This window comes from Engystomops pustulosus, chromosome 1 (genome assembly GCF_040894005.1).
Source record: "Engystomops pustulosus chromosome 1, aEngPut4.maternal, whole genome shotgun sequence".
NCBI lineage: Eukaryota > Metazoa > Chordata > Amphibia > Anura > Leptodactylidae > Engystomops > Engystomops pustulosus.
In genome coordinates, this window is record NC_092411.1 from 77,669,973 (window position 1) to 77,693,630 (window position 23,658).

General features: G+C 42.3%; 1 protein-coding gene across 15 annotated transcripts in view; it reads left to right on the forward strand.

The window, feature by feature from the left end:
- The window catches only part of FBRSL1 (fibrosin like 1), a 305,906-nt gene that overhangs the window by 102,635 nt on the left and 179,613 nt on the right, over window positions 1–23,658 (forward strand). For 2 of the 15 annotated variants that reach the window (XM_072144448.1, XM_072144450.1), the window contains exon 1: window positions 10,188–10,317. The exons of 12 other annotated variants lie outside the window; for them this stretch is intronic. The gene's annotated coding sequence lies outside the window, so the exon portion shown is untranslated. Of the gene's footprint in view, window positions 1–9,405; window positions 9,430–10,187; window positions 10,318–23,658 lie in introns of those variants that run through there. One more of the 15 variants, XM_072144449.1, reaches the window with a different exon arrangement.

The following is a 23,658-nucleotide window of genomic DNA, read 5'->3' on the forward strand; positions in this document are numbered from 1 at the left end:
AGTTGTACATATTTGAAGGTGGAGAGTGAAAAATGAAAAGGAAAAAGGCCCTCGACCTTGGTTAACTCTGCCTTAATAATTAATTTTTAAAAAATATAATTATGGCTGATAGGTTTGGCTAAGTAAAATAATTGTATTTCTCATTATTTAACGTTGAAGTTTTTTTCCCTACAACTTTGTGTTGTACCATATTTTAGTATTCCCACTATAAATTCTGCAGTGCATTAACAGCTGGTTGGTAGAAGTTGTGAATGGGTCCCAGGACACTCCTTACATACAAAAAGTTGTAGATAGCCATTGTGTTATGACCTGTCCATTTTATCAGGAGAAAAGTAACACCTAGGTGTCAATTTGTTCCTAAATTCCTGGGAATTAGGGCTCATTCACAAAGAGGTGTCTGTATGTAGCCAGCAAAAAACGCATCTGTTTTGTGTCCGTATTGTTTCCGCATCCGTTATAACTGGGCTGGATTGTTGGTGAATGAGGGCGACAAGGTCCTTAGAAAATGGAAATTATCAGTGCGCTTGGTAGGACTGGAGTCTCCGGCTAGCAGGAAGTTCCAGTGGCAAGGAACAGGTGCGGGAGTCACTCTCTCTGCCCGGAAACAAAGAGCGATCATTTCTCTGTGAAATGCTGTCTGGCAAGCGAGGTCACTGGAGAGCGCTCTGGCCTCAGGCGCAGCCCCTGGCAGCCGGCGGACATGCAGTAAAGATGTGCAGCCTGTTATAGTGTATAGTAACACGCTGTGAACATTCAGCATTCTCGCTTTGTTTTCATTTAACCCTTTCATCTCTGCAGCCCTGAGAATCCAGCTTTGATTTAATATCTGGAGGCAGCTGTATTGATCAGCACATGTCTTGCCTTCTGCAACCTATGTTGTAACCTGGCTCTGATCGGTGATGCCGCATTGATCCTCAGTAACCAGGTCATAAGTTTAGATATTCTGTAAGGTCATTACATTAACCTTATCTCTGACTCCAATACAGGAGATTACTACATTGTATGTGGTATTCTCTCTACAGTTTAGTGTAATACTAAATCTATGGAGAACCACATCCTTGGTTATCTATGAGATTGCCTGGATAATAATAATAATTCCTTTATTTATATAGCGCACAGATTATGCAGCACCGCACACAATTTGCCAAATCAGTCCCTGTCCCCAATGGGGCTCACAATCTAATCAACCTACCAGTATGTTTTTGGAGTGTGGGAGGAAACTGGATAATCTGCTTCAATTACGATAGCTTGTGACTTCACTCTGATTATTCAGAAAGTTAACCGCGTCTACATGCTGTATTCTGAAATATGGCCGCTCTAGATGGCTTGGGCTACACCAAGTGCTAAATGTTGAACCTTCATTGAACTGATATTGTATAATCCTATACATCAGTGATGGCGAACCTTTTAGAGCCGGAGTGCCCAAACTTCAACCAAAAGCCACTTATTTATTGCAAAGTGCCAGCACAGCAATTTAAGCAGTAATTTATTTCTCCTTGTTCTTTGACAACTTTCAATCGTTCAGCCTCCTAAGGACACCAATGCAGCTGAAAGGAGGAGGAAAAAATTGTCCATCATTGTAGGAAGATTCTGCAAGAAGATTCTTTGAGTCCTGTCTGGTGAACTTCATGCTGGGGTGATGGCCTGGGTGCCCACAGCAAGGGCTCCGAGTGTCGCCACAGGCACCTGTGCCATAGGTTCGCCACCACTGCTACACATGATGCCTGCATTTATTTATTGCACCATATGTACAGGAATATTATAAACGTCCACCTGGTAACTTTTCTGCATTAATAATACATTTTTAACTATAAGGAGCCATCCTATTCCACATCACTTGTACAAAGACATTAGAGTAATATCGGGAATGAAGAATAGCTGAGGCGCCAGCAAACTGGAAACAAAATCTCATAACGCAGATTAAAGTTGCCCGTCAGGGGACAGTAAAGTAAATTCAAGGGATAGACAAGCATATTGTAGCTTCTGGTTGCGCTCGGTGGGTGGGAGTCTCCCTTCATTTATATGTATATTACTTTGTAATAGTCACAGGTAAGGAGGTGCCTGACCCTGTGAAAAGCAGCATTATGGTTATATACAAGATAGGGTCCTTTGGTTTGAACTTAAGTTGAATTTGTATGTAAGTTGGAACTGTATATTTTATAGTTGTAGCTCCAGACGAAATGTTGTTTTTGTCCCAGTGACAATTGGATTTTAAAACTTTGTTGCTCTCATGGGACCAAGGATTATCAATAAAGCTTCATTACAGACACCTTACAGTTGATCATTGCAGTTTGGGACTGTAGTAATGTATCCAGAGAGCTTCACCAGAGGTCACAGTGGGCAGAGGGGTCCGTCTGTAACTAGGGGTTGTCTGTAAGTCGGGTGTCCTTAGGGGACTGCCTGTACTGTGAATTGGTATACCTCTTGAGGAATCTTGGTAGTCTGGCGGGCTCTGCTGTAGGTCATGCTCATTGCAGACTGTTCATCTGACGCATGAGGACTTCCAGCAGTGAGTGAAACTTTGAGGAATGTGCTGGGAAAGTCTCCCTGCATTTCCCCGGAGCGGTGCGCGGCTTCACACCACCTCCACTGTCAGCTAGTTAACAATGTGACATCCTTAGCTCTCTATTCTTAGGCAGCTGTTGATGTAAGGAATCTGTCGTAAGTCATTTAGATCCTTGGAAAAATGTCCTCTCCCTTTTCCCGATAATAATAACGTGTGCACTACAAGGTGTGAAATAATTGAATGTGACATTTGTTTGCCTGCACTCCTGCTGTGTTGAAATCTTTGTAAATGTGTTGAAAGCAGATTATTTAATGGCATTGTTAGAATAATTATAAAGTCCATGGGCGGTATCCCTTCTGTATTCATGGGATAAAATTGTTTGGGCGATGCCGACAGATATTAGAGCGCATAACAGAGAATGCATTGTATTTATTTAGGAAGGTGTGAAGATACAGCTCAGTTATTATTGCACTTTTTACATCATATGTAACGGTCAGTGATTGCAATGATGGATATAAGAGCTGTCCGACCATAGGGTTTTGATTCTGTTCTTGCATGCGTTTTCAAACCCAGCACAATGGGGCAGATTCACTTACCCGGTCCATTCGTGATCCAGCGGCGCATTCTCTGCGGAGGATTCGGGTTCTGGCGGGATTCACTAAGGCAGTTCCTCCGACGTCCACCAGGTTTTTTTTTGTTTTTTTTTTAAATGTGGCGGTTTTTCCGAATCCGTCAGGTTTCCGTTCGGCCACACCCCGATTCCCGTTGCGTGCATGCCGTCGCCGATGCACCACAATCCAAACGCGTGCGCCAAAATCCCAGGGCGCTCCAAGAAAAATCGTCGCAAATCGGAAATATTCAGGTAACAGGTCGGGATAACGCGAATCGGGCCCCTAGTAAATGACTCCCAATATCTGAGAAGAGGAGATGGGCTATGGTGACCACACCCTGAATGTTTGCGTTTACAAAGTGCGAAGCTAACAAGGCGTAATGTTAACACCGTGTAAACAGAGGTGTTAACATTGTGTGTTTTTAGAACACAAATGTTAACAGTGATTGTATTGTGCTTCTAAACCCTATGGGTGACATTTATTTAGAGAGTTGTTACCTCCACCAGTTTTGTTTTCCTACTAGCTGTCAGTAATGAGGTACATATTTAATTTTGGGGCGCTTAGCAGATAAGTCATTCTGGCACTGGTACTATTGTGTCCCGAGTGCCACAAATGTGTGCAGTAGTCGGAGAGTTTTATGAGCAGGCTGCCCAGAAGCCATTGCAGCCAAAATAAATGCGTCTGTGGCTGACCTGGCAGCTAGTCCAGTCTGAATTGGACACAAGAATGGAGGGCGGCAGACATGTCGGGGTACACTCACATGCTGCTTTAGTGCTGCGTTTCCAAGCACAGGATGTGCATTGGACTGACTTCATTAGTGTTTCCGGTGAAAAGAATGCGATTTGTTTACCGATCACATGCATTCCACTGCAAACTGAAATGCGTTCAGCCCGAGGTACACTCACATTGCGCCACCCACTTGTAAATGCAGCACAGCCTGTGACCGTACCCCAAGGGTGATGCCACACATGGTGTTTTTAACCCATTTTTGGTCCGTTTTTAAGCAGTCCGTCCAAAAATGCATCTGTTTTTGACCAGTTTTAATTAAGATAATTGGTAAAACCTGTCAAAAACAGATACGTTTTCAAAAAACGCATGCACTTTTTAACGTACCACTTAAAAACAGCCGAAAAACGGGTTTAAAACGGCATGTGTAGCATCACAAACGCAGACAAAGCCGCGCCCACCGGCGGTTCTATGGAAACGCCTGCGATCGGGAATGAGCCGCCGGTGTTTTGCATTAGACTGACGCAAAACACCGGTGGCTCGTTCCCTATCGCAGGCGTTACCATAGAAACGCTGATGCGATCGGGCTGTGGCCCACCCAGGTGGGTGCGGCTTTTGCAAACGCAGACAAAGCGGCATGTGTGGCATCACCCTAAAGCGGTGATGGCGAACCTTTTGGAGACAGAGTGCCCAAAATCCAATTATTTAACGTGGAGTGCCAACATAGCATTTGAAACAGTAACTTATTGCTAACTGTTCCACATCTTTCAATCGTATTGTCCCCCTGAGGCCACCAATACAATTGAAAGAAGGAGGGCAAATTCAGACTCTCATTGTAGCTTCTTACTAGGGTCTCTCTGTAGAGGAAGAATGCTGGGTGCAGCAGGAGGACCTCCATAGATAATGCAGTTCTGTCAACACCTTCTCACTTCTCCTGCAATTCCCAACAGCCAACAAGTGTCGCTTTAAAATAGTGCTGAGAGCAGCATCTCTTAAGTTGCCTGGGACTGCAGGAAGTTTTGGTGGATTTGGTCCTATTTGGTGAACTCTGTCCTGGGGCGATGGTCTGAGTGCCCACAGAAATGGCTCCGAGTGCCACCTCCTGGCACCCGTGCCATAGGTTTGTCACCACTGCCCTAAAGGATTGGGATCCTTTTATAGGACTGCAAAAGTGTAAACAAAGAAAGCAGTGTCATAATATAGATACCCCATAAACTAGATTTATAAACTGCTATAAAAGAACATTCCAAGGTATAAATCACACAAAAATGTACTGCCCTTTGGCTATACTAGTAGCAAAATTGTTTTCATAATGTAGCTCTTGTGCGTGGGGATAACACAATAGGGTTTTTAAAAAATGATAGTAATGCCTATGGGGACCCTCAAGAGGCGGCTAATCAATGGAAAAGCTAATTGCAAACATGATGTTCTTTTACAAGCTGAATATCTATTGATCACCTATAGGAGATTTGTAAGGGAACAGCACCCCCTGTCTAGTCCTCTGCTGCGCTGGAGCAGTCACAGATAGCTGAGTCATGAGTGCCCTCTGGTGGACAAACCTGTGAACTCCATGTCACATGCATGTAGCTGAATGTTACCAGAGATGTTATCCTCACATGATTACTTTGACAACGATAACATTTTTATACAAGTCACACACCGGACCAGGTCTATGTCAATCTTATTTCTTAGTAGCATGAAATGCGCTGTAGGATCTGTAAGGAAACTGAAGGACTGGAACAGAATCTGTGCAATATGCAAGATGATCTTTATGCCTTTAACCACAGAAAAACGTATCAAGTGCCAGCGAGACTTCATTGTATTGGATGGGCTTCTGTTCATGCCAATCGCCCATCTCAAGCACATTGAGGAGATATGCAGAACATGATACAGGAGTCTAATCCAATAGACCGTCACTTGTGCCCCTAGGATAAAGCCCATTGTATATGCAGCAATCAGTCCAAACATTTACATATAACCTTAGGGCGCTGTCCCACGTTGCGTTTTGGCTGCGTTTGCAAACACAGACCAAACTGCACCCACCGTGGCGGGTCGCAGCCCGATCGCATCGGCGTTTCTGTGAAAAATTACTTTAATGCAAAACAATGTCCCGATTTTATCTTAATTCAAACCTGTCAAAAACTGATGTATTTTCAAAAAACGGATGCATTTTTTGACACATGCAGTTTTTGACGGACTGCTTAAAAACGGACCAAAAACACGTTCAAAACGCATACGTTTTTGAAAGTTTAACATGCATTTGGCAGGTTTTAGGCCGGCGGCACACGTGGCGTTTTGAACCCCGTTTTCAACGGACGGCTTAGAAATGGCCCAAAAAACTTGAAAAACAGTTTTTACGATCTGAAAACATACTACTAAAAACGGCCCAAAAAAGGCCTAAAAACGCCATGTGTGCCACCACACACTGGTTCCACACATGACGCTTTGTCTGCGCCCTGGTGGGTGCAAACGCAGACAAAGCGTCACGCGTGGCACCAGCCTTACACTCAAATTGAACAGATTCAAACCAGCCAAACACATGGTAAATATATTAAGGGTAATGCCACACATGCCGCTTTGAACCCGTTTTTGGTCCGTTTTAAGCAGTCCGTTAAAAATCGCATCTGTTTTTGACCAGTTTTAATTAACATAATTGGTAAAACCTGTCAAACGGATGCCTTTTTTCAAAAACTCATGTGTTTTTAACGGACTGCTTAAAAACGGACCAAAAACGGGTTAAAAACGCCATGTGTGGCATCACCCTAACGGTGATGCTACATGTCCATTTTTTAGCATCCGTTTTTGACCATTAACCATGCATTTGGCTGCTTACAACTTGTTGGGAAAAATGGACTGAAAACGCATGCACTAAAATGGACTAAAAACGCCATGTGTGGCATTGGCCTAAGGCCGCCGGCACACGTGCCACTTTTTTGGGCCCTTTTTAAGCAGTCCGTTAAAAACGCATTCGGTTTTCACCAGTTTTAATTATAAAGGGGTTGTCCGAGAGTTCCGAAAAAAAACTATAGGTGGCCGGGAGCGGGCTGCTTAAAACAATAAAGATGTACTTACCTTCCGGTGCCCTCCGGTATCAAGCACTGCTGTCGCTCTGGTCCGGGCGCCATGTAAACAAACATGTCCGCCGGAGCTGCATTCGGCTTCCGGCCGCCCGTGGCCGGGTACGCCTATCCGTCCCTATACACAGCATTGTCTATGGGGGCCAGAAGGTTGTCGGGTCCCGCCGTAAGCTGAATGCAGCGCTGCTCTGGCGGCCATGTTTGTTTACATGGCGACCGGACCAGATCGACAGTAGCGCTGGATACCGGAGGGCACCGGAAGGTAAGTACATCTTTATTGTTTTAAGCAGCCCGCTCCCGGCCACCTATAGTTTTTGGGTTTTTTTTTTTCAAAACTCTGACAACCCCTTTAAGATAATTGGTAAAACCTGTAAAAAACTCATACAGATTGTAAAAAACGTATCCGTTTTTAAAAACCATGCGGTTTTGAAAACTCATGCGGTTTTGGAAACACATGGATTTTTGGCCGTTTTTCATTGCGCAAATTAAGAAAACCAGACAAAAACACATGCGTTTTTAAAAACCAGATGCGGTTTTTTAGCTCATGCGTTTTTTTACGATCTGAAAACGCACTAACTAAAAACGGCCTAAAAACGCCATGTGTGACATCTCTGTTGAAAATGCCACGTGTGCCGCCGGCCGATGGCTGCGTTTACGTTCCATTTTGAAAGGCCATACCACAGCCGAGGAGAGGAGATTTGCCTAATAATTTGGCTTTGAACGTTTGCGTTTACGAAGCGCAATGTTTAATGTATTCATTAACATCATTACAACATTTGTGCTTTAACACATTAACTCGTTCCGTTAACATGATGTTTTATAAACTCGAATGTTAATAGCAATGTAATTAGTAAATCTCCTCTTCTGAGCTGTTGTATTGCTTTTCAAAACGCAATGCAAACGCCATGTGTGAACGCAGCCTTAAAGTTGTGCTCAGTAAATCTGTAGTATTGTGATGTCTTGGATGACGGCTTCACTCTCCATCTGTTCTGCGAGGCACAGACACTCGGTGAAAGTAGTTACCACAGATCTGTTTCTGCCTGGGGCACCCGTGTCGTTACACAGCGCCGGTCAGGAATTGATGTCGGTTCAGCACAGCTAACAATCCTTGACAGTCCATGAACTGTAAGGAAATGATAATAAAGAAAGACAAGGGATCGGATTCACCCACTGGACGCAGAATAGTTCTTTGTATCCTGCATCTGCCTCTAGCTGGAGAAGCCGTGTGCTGACATAGTCATGGGGAAAGGTCCTTATCCCAGGCATGTACCTGAGATCAGCAGCTTCCGTTATGCCCTGCCATTGTTGAACTATTTTTCCCACTAAAAACAACCTGTGTTCATTCTTTACATTGTACTTTATTATGAATAAGGTCTCCCGTTAACTCTCCGTATATCAGTTCTGTTTACTTTCTGCTAATATATAGAGTGTGATGGCCGACGCAAGCGTAAACTGGGCCCAACAGATCTTCTCGTGAGTTGTTTTTTTATTTTTTAAAATAATCTCTCTGGCCTCGGGCCACAGCAATTGCAATGGTACAATACTACTGTACCAAATGACGACAAATTGTATCACTTTCCAGTACACATAGTGCAACCTGCGAGCAGTCATTCCTACCGGATCCCTACGTTGCAGAGGTGGGTAATTAATTTTCCCATGGGGCCACATGAGAAATTGGAATGGTTTTAGAGGGTCAGACTAATATACTTAACTCGATTCTACCCAATACCTATATATTGTATATAGTATATATACAATCCCTATATTAAAAAAAACTGTAAATAAAACATTACAATGATTCAATGCAAATATGGAGAACCTAATTGCATCATTGATGGGGAGCTTAAATATTTCAGAGATGGATAGATGGCCGGACTTCTGTAGGCAATAATGGCATTTACAGGCGGTCCCCTACTTAACAACACCCGACTTACAGACGACCCCTAGTTACAAACGGACCTCTGGATATTGGTAATTTATTGTACTTTAGTCCCAGGCTACAATGACCAGCTGTAACAGTTATCAAATGTGTCTGAAATAAGGCATTTTTTGTTAATCCTGGTTCTTATGACAACTCAACATTTTTAAAATACAATTGTCACAGAGACCAAAAAAGTTCTGGCTGGGATTACAATTATAAAATATAACCTATTTGTACGTAACTCGGGGACTGCCTGTAATGTTATATGGTCAATGTCTAGCCATATCCTTATTCTGCTCGGCATTTGTAAACCACATCACAACCATTTAAGTACAAAGTAGATTACTCCTAAAGGTAGATTGCTGCTATCCCAATACTTATCGTATATACACGAGTAAAAACCCAAACTTTGCTTATACTCGAGTCAATAAAAAATAAAGTTTATAACTCCCATTTTTGGCGCCCCCGCATGTACTCTGTGCAATAGCTGGTGGTAGCCGGCACACACTATGATGTCACCGGCTGTGAGCAGCACTGACCTGCCGCTGCCGGACTGATTGCACAGAAGACTTGCATGGGGCCAGAACAGTGAGTTGTTGTTGTTTTGTTTTTTTTCATTATTTCTTTTTTATGGGGCTGGCCGTGTGCTGGGGGCAAACTGGGGCTGGCCGTGTGCTGGGGGCAAACTGGGGCTGGCCGTGTGCTGGGGGCAAACTGGGGCTGGCCGTGTGCTGGGGGCAAACTGGGGCTGGCCGTGTGCTGGGGGCAAGAGGCTGAATAGCTATATACTGGGGGAGGCTGTGATTAGTGCATTTACCACCCTAGACTTATACTCGAGTCAATAGGTTTTCCCAGTCTTTTGTAGTAAAAGTAGGAACCTCTGCTTATAATCGGGTCAGCTTATACTCATGTATATACAGTAGTTTGATTATTTTTCTCCTTTCTCTCTCCATTTTTCTTTCTCTTCTTGCTTCCCTGCTTTCTCTCCCTTCTCTTTCCTGTTGTCGCTCTTCCTACTCTTCCCTTTTTCCTCTCCCCTCTCTCTTGTGGCACCTTTCCTCTCTGTATTACACATGCCTGCTCTCATACTTACTATCCATACTATGGTCTACACGGAGTACATGCCACCAGGCGCCTGCTGTCTTTACATAAACACCGGCCATTATTACTACATTCCTAGATAGGAATGAACAAAGTTCTTTGCTCCTGACATTCTGTAATCAGACCCTTAGCTGGGACAGATTAAAAGGGGTTGGGCTCGTGATTTTGGCTGGTTAATGTTACACACGGAGAGATAAGATAACAGATACAAATGTCCCTGAATTCTGGCTTCTTATCACTTGTGGCTCATTAATACTTAATTGTTGTGCGATTTAATAACCCCGTATTGTGAGATGGGTTTCTCCTCTATGTGGAATAGTCTCCTCATGGGTTACCAGCCTCACATCCTCAGCAAACAAGCCCTGTATAAAACAGGTAGGTAGTTCCTGTAGGAATTTGCACATGTGGAGCTGTCGGAAGCTGCTGCACAGTGTTGTCTTTGTAGATAGGAGTTTCTAATGGACATGATTGTAGGAATATATTGTTGTTGTCTGAAGCTTTATAATGTTCCGTGTTGAGGCATGTTATGTCCTGCTGTAAAGCTGTGATATCTTTGTAAGAGGTTATTTACCCGGCAGAGTGATGTAAAAGTTTACTGCGTTCACAGATTGTAAAAGTAAAAGATTACTGGCAAAATCAGTTTTCAGATAATGTCCCTGGTTTTACAGGTGAATGTGTTTTCAACTCACTGCAATACTGGACATGGCAGCTGCATATGGGTGTTCCTATATAGGGGATTGATATTATAATTCACTTGTACTTGCCCCATGTGACCTATTTTCTAAGTTTTTCATTAAGACTGGGAATTCCCTAGCATGAAATTTGTTAATGTTCAGGAAAGAATTACAGCTTTTATTTCTTGATTCTGGTTTTTACTGTGTGGGGTCCAGATTTTTGGCTTTACAAGCTATGAAAAAGTAGCAATTTGTGGCCTAAACAACCTCCATGCCAACTGGGCAGAAAGGGGCAGTTGAGGCGTTGTGAGTTTGGAGTCTCTAAGTATATTGGGCGCATCATCTGACAGTTTTTCTCTGACACTCTTGATAAATCTCCCCAAAGTGATAACTCCCCCCCCCCCCCCCCCCCAGTGTGTATATTGGCTTGTCCAAGGCATGGATCAAAATTAGGAGATCTCTTCCTTGATGTGGACTAACTACCGATTGTGGCTTACAAATACTGATGCAAAATATTGATCATACAACACTGGCATGTAAAAAGACCTTAAAGGTGTAGTGTTTTAAGCACCAGAATGCATTGTTATATTCTTGGGCTGAAGTATGGTACCACATATAAATAAGGGGTAAATTCTAGGCTGTTGGAGGACATCATTGGATGACCCCAGATACGTAGTACCAATGCAATGATGGAAGATGCCAGTGGCTTTCTATGGATCTCCATTAACAGATCTCTAATTTTGATGAAATCCCTATCCATTCAAGTTATTTGAAAATATATAAAACAATACAATCACCATTCACAAAACTGATGTTTGGACTTCGGAAATCTTTGTGTGAAATTCTACTTCTCTGACCTCCACATAAGCATATGCAAGGCCAATGTGGTATTTGATGATTATATTGTGTTTGCACATTGGAATCCCTGCCCTTAACAAGCCAGGACTTGGGATTAACATTAGAAGTAAAAAAAAATATTTTACATTTTATAGCTTGAAAGTATGATTTGGCTAATGTATTCCAAGGCCACGTCGGCTGCCTATAACTACAGAAAGGACCTTTTAGCCGAGCAGTAAAAATAAGCATTGTGTGATCACTGACAGCCACACCGCTCTATGTTTCCAGATAGAATTGAGTTCTGCAGTAAACACGGTTTAAGTAAAGAATAACAGATCTATCAGCAATGTATACTGCCAGGGCAGCAGTAAAGTCAGGCATTATTACTTTCTTATCATACAAGGATGTGTTTACAAGTTCACAGAGTTACAAGTGCATTGCATTAGAGCTTGGCGAGATAACGTATTTCATACAAAGGCTGCACAGTATCCCATGCTAATCTGTGCTTGGAGTGGCTGTAGAGAGGCAGCCTCTTGTATTGAGGGTTAGAGAAGGACATTGAAGGTGAAGCCTCAGTCCTTCGGAACATTCCCTGTAAGAAAGCATTATAATGTACGTAGCCTCTCAACAAAATAGTAGTCTAGGGACATTATGTGACCTGTAATCTGCAGGTCTCTAGGGGACCTAACAGAGCATGAACGCCAGTGCCTACACACTAGCTGTAGCCTTCGCTAGGATCTGGCACAGGCTATAAGCAACTCTACACCATGCAGGAGCTGGTGTAGAATGGCCCAGATGCACAGCGGACCACGGGCAGAAGCCTTTAAATAAATCCGGCACGCTGGTGCACCACGTAGGTTTACATATGCTCTGCTTACATAGACTTCTGTGTTATCTGACATTTCAATGAGCCTCTGTCTGTCTTACTAAAAAGAAAGACTTCTGTAGAAATTTACAGTAAAAAGTACATTAGAATAGAATTAAAGCCAGAGTGGAGAAAGAAGAAATTTTATCAGATTCATAGTTTTTGAAAAGTTGGAGACCATTTAAATCTTTCTAAAGATGCAATAAAATTGAAACTGACTATTTTTCGTCCGCCATCTTATGGGGTGATCACTGGAAGATGCAGGATAGACAAGAACTTTTTGTGCCATCTAATAACTTTAAACTCTTAAAAACATCAGATTAATCATAGTGTCAAACTGTACTGGCATGACCAATGGATATTCCAATGAGAAAATATTTATGGCTCAATGTGACTCAATATTAGTACATGCCAAGATGTAAGCAAGATGTCAACACCTCAGTGAAGTCCCAAACATGGAGTTTACAAGAGGTCTGGATCTCAGATGTGTGAAAGGCGACTTATTTTTTTGCATAAAAACCTAAAAATGCTGCATACATTTAGTGTACCTACCCGTGCCCGTCACCATTGATTTGAGACCATTTCTGGTACAAATAAAGCCGGAATTCTGGAACAATAGGCTTGGTAAATGTGGTTATACTGTACAAAGACCTGCAAATCATTAACTTGTTTTGTGCTGGACGTGACACTTTTACAGTTTATTAATAGCTCTAATATTCGCTTCTAATCTTAAACAAGCGTTCGCTGGAATAGCATTGTTGTTTCAGACCTTTGACCAGTTGGTGTTGGCAGGTAAATGCAGCGACTCCGATATGAAGCATGTTGGCTGCCTGACTTATGACTAAAGTTTATTGCAACCTATAAAACTTTATTACTCTGACATTTGTTTTTTTTTTCCTCTCTCTCCAATGACTTACCTGTAAAGTTTATCTTTCTCTAAGCTTCTTCAACTGCAATAACAAATCCATTCACAAGGAACTGCGCATCACGCGTTAGGGGAATTACACTATGGTAGAACATATACATGATACTATATGAGCAGTTGTACATAAATCTATGTATTTACCACAAATAGATAAATTGGAATGTGTTTTATTACCTTGATATGCAAATCTTCGTTCAGGACTTCTTAAAAAACGGCCCAAAAACGGGTTCAAAACGTGACGTGTGCCGCCGGCCTTACTTGCGTTTAGAAACTCAAACAAGCAATTCAAACGTATTGGGGAGGAGCTTGTACTGATTGCAGATAAGTTAGACCTAAATGCGGTAACCAGACTTTGCTTTCTTGGTGCGTCTTTTTCTTTTTTGCGTGTTTATCATGCGTTTGGCTGCTTTAACGAGCTGTGAAAATGTTAATGCAGCTGCTTTCTCGTTCCTTAAATGAAGAAAAACAGATTCAAACCTGCTAAACGCATGGTACACGTGCAAAAATGCATGTGTTTTCAGTGAGTTTAAAAAAAAAAAAAAACGCACCAAAATCTACCTGAAAATGCACCGTGTGACCGCACCCATAGCAGCATCCATCACCTTTATACCATCAGTTCCTTCCTGCTCGCTAATATGGTTTAGTTTTATTGTTTCTCACTAGGTTAACTCTTTGCTATATGTTTCTAGATGTGCACTTGTATATAGACCATCTGGAAAAAACCCTTATAATATATGAATATGCAGTAGAGTTATAGGAAAGTTGCCATTACAAAACCATCAGAACAACTGTGTAATTTACACTACTTTTTTATTTAGTTTTAGTCTTTGCTTTGCTGAGCGGGCAAAGAGCTTAATTAAAATGCACCACATTGCGCCTATAATGCATTCTCTTGAAGTTAAATAAGCCACCAAACTGGTTTAAAGTTGGCGTAGAAAGTCTTTAGGGTGATGCACACACGTGGCGTTTTTGGTCCGTTTCAAAGCATGCGTTTTCAGTCCATTAATGTTTTTATGTTCAGTTTTCTCAATTATCTTAAAACTGGTAAAAAACGGATGCGTTTTCAAAAAATTTACACGTTTTTTAACGGACTGCTTCGAAACGGGCCAAAACCTGGCTCAAAACGCCACGTATGCCGCCCGCCTTAGACTGCAGCACATTTGTTTCAGTGGTCAGTGCCCGGTGATCTGGCTCCTTTTTAAGACTCTAGTTCCACTGTTCACTGCCCAACTTTAGACAATATTAAGAAATCTGCCACCTTGTCCTTATAACTTGATGACTAACCAAGGGCTGGTACGTTATAGGGGAAGGGTCTTTAACCCTTCTGTAGGGCCGGGATGTGTTGTTCAGCTTTGATTGCTGATACTGCTCTGTGGGGCCCGTCTTATCTGCTGCTGTTTCAGTGATTGTTTGGTTTAGATAAGGGCTGGAGAGCGATAATAATGTGATAACATTCTGCAGATAACCGCTCTGTGGAAACTGCCAACAGCTGATAGGGACTGCATTCCCTGTGGAGTGGCTTAAGAGGCCCTCAAATCCTGTGTTCTCTGGAAAGGGGGGGGGGGGGGCTGGTAGCTGTTTTTATAAAGACCAATATTCATAGATAAAAATTTCTAAAAATTCAGCAACCCGAGTTCTTGGCGCCATGATGAAATAAAATTCTGCTTCCTACCATGCGCTTCTAAAGGAGTGGCTATACCTAAGATAAGAGTATAGGGAAGAAACCTACTCTAAAACGCCCAATCCATAAATTATCTTTGTGTGGCTTGCCTGTGGCAGCTCGAGGGTTAAGACCCCCTAGGATGAAGCAGCGCCTGTGACAGGACCCGCAGCTGGTGAATCCTAATCAGCGGCAGATGTGCAGCAGGATCCATCCTATCGCTGGCAACATTTACACAGAGATAAATAGGTCTTAATCATCTATAAATAACAGCGTGTCGTGTCTGAGGATCACTAACCTTCTGTGCATCTCCCCCGGGACCCAGGGCAAGACTTAATTACTGTAGCCTAATGCATCAGGGCAATGCAGATGATCCCCCTGTGTTTAACCCCTGTCGTACTGCGCCCACTATCATGTCTCTGCGGATAGAGCCAGGTGTCTGAGCACCTCCCTGTATCTCTGCATGCCGGGGTGGTCACATGTGAAATGCAGGATGCATATTTATGAGCTCTTTCATGGCGGTGCATTGGTGCCACACTGTGGGGAAAGTGGAGAACAATTCAGTCACAGAATCGCACATGTAAATACAGATTTGAGATGCAATAAACTGATGAATAAGAACTTATGGGCACAGGCACCCCAGATGTTTATGGGGAGAGCCTTCATCATGGAAGGATTTTATATTTATAGAGGTCCAATAGTGTACAATGTCTATATATCTTACAGAAAGGGGTAATAAAAGTGCTGGATGCTGACATTTTTTTTTTATACATGGCTCAGAAATTTCCCCTTATTTTAGCTTCTTCTTCTTCTTTGGTGCTGAATCAACATTTCACACAGAGTTAGAACGGTGATCATATGGCGGGCGCCCAACAGCAATATGTGAGCTTTGTCTGGATGTCGGGGTCAGGAACAAGACATACGGGTTTCTCTTGAGGGAGGTCAGGAATGTAACTGGTGTCTGGGGTGACATCAGACTTCCAATCCTTCTGTCTGTGTCTAAAGCCGGGCTCAGCATCAAGGAGATGTGATGTCCTCAGCTTTTCTATAGAGGAAGAGCCCGCAGACAACACTGGAATGTCTTATTCCCATATGTGTAGTATTAAACGCTTTCACAATTTGATTATATTCATTTGTGAGAGATTAAAAGTAAAGAATTGGTTGGTACATAAAGAAGACTTGGTACCTCTATTGACACATAATCTTTACATGGGTTGTCCGACTATTAGAAAAGTGTAACGTGAGCTAGGGAGGCCTTTTAAAAAACAAAAAAAAACAACCCTTTCCCAATCTCCTGGACACTCCTATTGTCCTGCTCCAACGGATTGCAGCACAGGGCAACGGGAGCACTTTAAAAAGCCCACCTCTGCCCACCTGTTAAATTCTTATAATAGTCAACCCCCTTAATAATATAATAATAGTATGACACATAAACAGTTTTTTTTTTCATACCCTTCATATTTTTTTTCATAATTGTTAACAGAAATGGAGGAATAAATTGACAGCTGGTTGTTACCAGGGTTGGTGAGTCCCAAGGCATTCTGATGCAATCTTATAAAAGTTGAATGTGTGAGACTGTACACTTTATTGACAAGTAACATGGGAACACCAAATTGATAATGTGTTCATTAAAGGAAACCTACCATCTTGGATCTACCTATTAAGGTAGATCCGGTGGCAGGTTCAACTAATGTATGACATGGGAGCCCTTTTTAGGGCCGATCCTTGAGTGGCCTGTAACTTTTATAAATCTTTTATCACCTAATATGCAACTATCTGAAAGAGGCTTCTGGGGCATGCAGTAGCGGGAGCTCAAGCTACACGTCGCGGTTACTCCACGCCCCCAGTAAGCAGCCAAGCATGTGCAGCCGCCAGCTATGCCTAGAGAGCATATGCAGAGCACGGACGAGTGCATGCAGCTACCAGGAGCTGCGCGCTGAAAATCTCGTAGTAGGAGGATCCAAAGAGGCTACTAGGGCGTGGAGGCCCTAGCCCTTCAGACTCCTTATCATTTTAAAAGTTCATTTGAGGAGGAAGGAGGGCATGGATAACAAATATAAGAAGATTACTACAGTCACAGTACCTGGTTTATCATGATGGATTTTGATGGTAGATTTCCTTTACTAACCGAATAACAAAACTAATATTAAGATATCACAGAAATAAATTGAAACGTAACCATCTGTGTGGTCACTTGTAGCGGGACATTTATCTTAAGTGTGTCTAAAAACGTATGTCTAGATTTTGGGATGTTTTGAGCTTGCTTGATTTATCTTAGTGGTTGATAAATTAGGCAGGTGAGTCTTTTTTGGAGACTTTTATCTGAAAAGTCGCACAAAAGTCTCCAAGGTTTTAAGCAATCTCTTGCCTACACCTGCTCTGGACTGAAGGTTATTTGCACAAATTTTTTTTCAGATGTCCACATCTGTATTTTTACAATAAATCAGGTGCTGTAGTGTGAAACTCTGAAGTAGCGAACTTTTAAAATGAGTGTAAAAGTTCCAAATTTAGGAACAATTCTGGTAAAATGTTGCCAAAAGGAGAGCGGAAAAAAGTCTGATAAATGACCTAAAGTGAATCCTCTTGTGTTTGGTAGCTGTGCACATCTTCTATTCATCGCCTTTCTATATGTAAACATTTAGCAGAGCTGAAGTGAACATTCACCCATTTTTATATGTACAGAAACCTGATATTACAGTGTTGTGTGTGCTAAATAAAGCTTTACCGCAGCTGAATGGATGGGTTGTATTCTTGGTTCTCAGTAGTGCAGGTAACCATAAATGTGTGGCGCTCCCTGAACCATAGCGTAAATGCTTCCATATGCACTGCTATAGCGGCACGCTACAGGCTGACAAATGTTTTTGTATGGCTTGTAAAATTATTTGTCTTCCCTTTTACTCCCTGATGTTTCCAGCACCTGGGACAACATCCCCTTAATTGAATAAAGATGTGATCACAAATGGCTGCATGCAGATCCAGACTGTAACTAATGGTTATCCTGAATATCGGTGACTAGATATCTGTGTTTAGAACACCAAGGGATGCGTCTACTTCCATTAAGCCTCGGCTGGTACCTCGCCTCCTCGTCATTACTATTTGCTAGAGGGGCATAGAGCACACATTGCTGGATGGCTAAGTGCAAACTTTAATTTTACACCTTCTCATTCTGTACAGAATTAGAAAAACATGGCAGCTTTCTTCTAGAAACAGCGCCATAGCTGTCCATAAGGTACTGAACATCAGCCACATGGAATCACCCATCACTCATTCTCTATCATGCTTCCTTGTAATGTCTCCTGGAGTCATTGACAGCTGGATGGTACCTACCATTGGCAACCTGTCGGCCATGTCTGGCATTCTATTTCTGTTCTTTGCCATGTTTCATGCCAAGAAGGCCTAATACTCTGTTGCATGGCTCTTTACCATACACCATACACCATTACCATATACCATACACATGTTTTGGCCCAATCTCCTGCATTGTCTATCTACATAATTTCTATAGGTGGAAGCATTCAAATCCCACAATACAAAACTGCATTTGCTATTGTGTTCATATGAATAAAGCAAGGGTCACCCTTCTTTTTCCTCATATTGGTATGTTATAATATTTGTATTTGATCAAAATATCTAATACATGTGAACACTTTTAACCTTTCATTTGTTAACCATCACATCTGGCTGCTCATTGAAGCTGCCTATGGAGCATTGGAAGGAAACAAAGCAGCATATTTTTGTTGCTGCCGACCCGTCTGTTGCCTTTTTTTTTTAATCATCTATGTTACAGCACATTCCCAAACTACAATTAAAATGTTGACACCTGGCTCGGCTGGGCCGATTAGGCTTTGATTCTCTGTAATTATACGTTATCGCTCACATCCAGTGGCAATATTACCTTCTGTACTGTACGATAACACTTATTAATTCAATAAAAGAAATCAATTCACAGGCAATTTTCGATGTAACACCTTGGAAACAGTGCATTAACCAATCTCAGTATGCATCAGAAAGCCTTTCTTGTCATTTAATCAGGATGGACTGATTACAAAGCCGAGCCGTGTCGCCAGCTAATTAAGACTAGCACAATCCAGGCTAGGCTGCTGAAGACTATGCATTGTATGTTCCTGCCTGCCAAACAGCACACTGGTCCCTTTGCCTCGATCCCTAAGGGCTTAATGGGGTTTTTACTTAGTAACTTTACAGAGAGCAGGACTTGGTGTAGCATAAAAGAATTGCCATTACAAAATCCACTGTGTCTCCCCTGAGCCCCTCCTATAATAAAATCACATACCTTGTTGAGCAGTCTGCTGGAGCCATTTACTGACAATATCGTACTTGTAAGGCTGGTTGATCAGGAGAGAAAGTTGCTCTGGACGTGGTCAGGATTTCCTGGACTGAACCTTGTACCACTGGACTGAACTCACCATTTCAGGGTCAGTCATAGAAATCCTGCAAGAGCACAGAGTATTTCTCTGACAAAACTGGTCCTAAGGCCTGATGCACACAGCAGTATATAGAAATTGTGAGCGAGCCACACAAATTTGGTAGAACTTGTTGGACGTGTCTTTTTTCAACCGTATAAACTGTATAACTATGTAAATTGTGGCTATATGTGGCGCCGGTAGAGGACTATTGTGAACATTTACAGTGCGGTGAGCCCGGCAGCTGCTGCGCATATTATAGGGAAGGTCCTATTCCTGCCCCTATTCCTACTCGCCCCTCTCCTCACTACCCAGCTGGAGCAGCCCGCAAACTTTCCTCTGTGGGCAGCCCGTTTCGGCGCAAGGCCGTGTGCATGAGGCCGAGGTGTTGTAATGTGTTACCCTATAGTAGTTAGGTAAAGGATGTAGCCACAACACATGCCCCCATGTGATGATGTTACTATAGAGTTACCCAGTAGATAGGTAGCCACAGCACATACTCGCAGTAGATAGGTAGCCACAGCACATACTCGCAGTAGAAAGGTAGCCACAGCACATACTCGCAGTAGAAAGGAAGCCACAGCACATGCCCCCAAGTAGAAAGGTAGCCACAGCACATTTTCCCAGTAGAAAGGTAGCCACAGCACATTCTCCCAGTAGAAAGGTAGTCACAGCACATACTCCCAGTAGAAAGGTAGTCACAGCACATGCCCCCAAGTAGATAGGTAGCCACAACACATACCCCCAAGTAGATAGATAGCCACAGCACATGCCCCCAAGTAGATAGGTAGTCACAGCACATGCTCCCCAGTAGATAGTTAGCCACAGCACATGCCCCCCAGTAGATAGGTAGTCACAGAAAAAAAAAGAATATTCACTTATCAGTGCTCCATGCAGCCAGCTCCTCATCGCTCCCACGCTCTTTGTCCCAGGCTTAGATGATGGCGGCGATGACGCCTGGGTCGTACAAAGGACATAGGCAGCAGTAACATTGCTGCCTGCTTCCAGTGATCAGTCTAAGACACACAGCAGCCATCACTATTTATTAAAGATCTGTCTAAGAGCCAGATGCAGCCAACAAGAGCCATATCTGGCTGCCGAGCCATAGGTTCCCTACCCCTGTTATAGAGTTACATAGTCAGTGTTGCACATAGTTCTTCCCCGGAGCGTGTAATTGGTGAAGTCAGAATAGATTGGAATTACAGCTTCATGTTTCCTCTTTAAGTTTAGTATGAAATAGTCAGATATTGTTCTACACATTAAAGTAAAATGGCTCTTTGAAATTATTGCTATTTCCTTAAGCCACAAACCATTTTTTTCCAATACGTTTTAATGCTTTACACCTTTTTTTTTTATTGTCGGCTTCAGCACAGACTACATAAAGTACTACTGAAGCTTTTAAAACGCAGATGGCGTCCAATAATCCCAAGTGTAAGAACAGACTTCTGTCTTCTGACTCGGATTGTGTTATTTTTTTCTTCCATCTTCTGGTTCATGGCAGGCTTTGACAGATCAGAAGAAATTTTCACAGCTTGATGCCGCTGGATTTCTCTCTTGCATGAAGGGGAAACATCTGGAGCAAAATCGGGGAATTTTACCAAAGGGCTCCAGTAAAGTGTTCTTGCATCTGTTGTCGTGACACTTGTCCCACCGCATACTCAGCTGCCTATGACTTTGCTGTAAGACATTGCTTATGGATCCCGGGCCTCCTCATATTAAATGTTCTGTCAGTAGATTTGTGATTTGTTGTTCTCCTCCAAAGTGCAAATAACAGAAAAAGGAGTGAGTAGAACGCCCAGCTTAAATGGGTGCCAGGGGAATTGTACAGGTAAAAATTCGGAGAGATTTTTCAGCGGTTTTGGCCAGAATGCAGTCCTACATTACATTTGTTTACTAAACATATAATTGATTGCTACTTTATTGTAAAATAAACCTGTGCAACCAATAACTAGATGAGTTACTACAGACAGCCCCTTCAAATGGGAGCCATCTTTTGACAAACTGATTTTGTTACACAAAAATCAGTTTTTTTGTGATATTTTAATTTTTTGGCTGCTGGAAAGAAACCTAAAAGTGTTGTTTTTTTTTTTGTTTTTTTTTTCATGATGGTTACAATTTACCCATTGTATTGTAGGAATATGATGTGTATTGTTTTCCCTTGTGGAAAACCTATTTGCACCTCCACCACATTCCCAGTGAGCATTCGGGAAACTCAGAGTTACTCAGTGGGAGTAACGACAATCAAATACTTACCCCACCCCAACCACTAGATAGAGTGCAATTGTAACATGCAGGACTTGTGGTGTACTTTCTAGATATTTTTGAGTAAATTTACAGCTGGGTGTTATCCGTTAGGAGTTATGTCTGTGTGTAATGCAATTGTCCAATATACCATTGATCAAGAGGCCTGGGAGCCATTACAAGGCTTTAGTCTTCCTGTACTATGAAACTGCTCTTAAAATCTGCACACAGGGCTTGTGTTTCCTTACAATCATTATGTATGAAAGTGAAAGTAATCCCCCAAATGTGCAGTGATATAATTTGATCGCTATAATGAAGCCGGGCTCTGATCCGTTGTTTTTGGCATCAAAGACCTAGTATTAAGTCTGTTGCCCACAAGTGACGTCTGCTAAATTACTAAACTGAAGGGACCTGCTCATTTCATTTCTAGGTTTGGTCTAGTAAATACTGTTAGTGCATGGTGGTACTTATAGGCAACAGACTTTACAGTTATTGTACTGCCAGGAAAGCTCCCAACATATATACTGAACTTATACAGTAGGTATGAAAAGTATTCAGACCCCTCTAAATTTTTCATTCTTTGTTTCATTTCAGCCAATTGGGAAGATCAAAAAAGCTCTTTTGCTCATTTACATGCACTTTGCACCACATCTTGTAAAAAAAAAACCCTGAAATGCAGATATTTTTGCTAATTTATTAAACTAGAAAAGGTGAAATATTACATGGTTATAAGTATTCAGACCCTTTGTATTCAAAAAACTTGCATTTCCTTCTGATCCTTCTTGAGATGGTACTACTCCTTCATTGAAGTCCATCTGTATTTAAACTGATTGGATTTGATTTGGAAATTTGTTACCTAACTTATTGCTCCCTGCTCTGTTTCAATCATATTTGTGTTCTGAGGACACCAATACAGTAGCTAGAAGAAGGACTAATTCAAGGTCCCCAGAACAGGAAGACATTTTTTTGCCAGGAGAAGGAGCTACAATAATATTTCTGATCTGTCCACACCTTTCCACTCCACCTCTAGTCCCAGACAGCACTGTTGCTTAGTAATAGCATTGAGCGTGACAAGTCCTGGGCTACCAGAGAGTACAAGTAGATACCTTGAGTTTTCTTTGGTAATAGCCTGGGTGCCCAGAAAGAGGGCTCTGAGTGCTACCTCTGGCAGCCTTGCCATAGGTTCGCCACCACTGCTCTAGGACCTATTTATATAGTTCTATACTCTTGGATGTCTTTTGTTCTGTTCCATATATGTAGACCTCCTGTGATCTGGTAAAATTCCTCTACGAAGTCTCATTGACATAATTTTCATTGTAACATTGTGCTTGGCACAGGGGTTGATGGAAAATGTAAAGCACATTATACCTTTATGAGATCCTGTAGTTACAGTAACCCACCACAAGCCTTAGATGTAAGCAGAATGCGTTGTATGTGATAAGACATTGCTACCCAATATATACTATTCCTATAAGCTAAATTGTAGAAAAAGGGTTCAAATGACATAACAGTGCAGCATGTAGCTTTAAGAGCGAGCAAAACCAGCCGTCTAGATAAATAAACGTTCAGCCTGTTTGCAGCAGCTGTAGCCGCGGTTCGTGCGGAAAATGAAGGCAGATGATTCAATTTGGCCTGTGCCCCGAGTACATTTCCAAATGCTTCTGTGTGTGCGCAAGATAATGAACAAATATATTGAGATGGCACAAGATCAGTGCGAGTTTACCGCTGTGAAAGCATCTCTCTCTCCCCCCACTGGGGGCAAGCAAACTCTGCTGGGTTAATGGGGGTGAGGGTCCCTTCGCCCGCCACCTTTCAGAACAACTTAAGAAAAGAATTTGTCTCCTTTTGCCCCAGGCTCCCTGTTGCGCTCAAAGGGAGCTTTTGATAAATGGAAGTGTATTTATTAATAATGAGCCGGGGCTGGCTGTCTGTGATCTGAAAAGTGATGCTTATCAGACACTCTTTTCCTGTGGCATTCGAAGGCTATGAGCACTATAGGGTATTGTAAATGTGCAGCCAGGCGAAATCTCTCACCCAATTAACACCCTTTCTCCATTTTTTATTTTTCCAGCTACAATTATTTTGCATTTAGC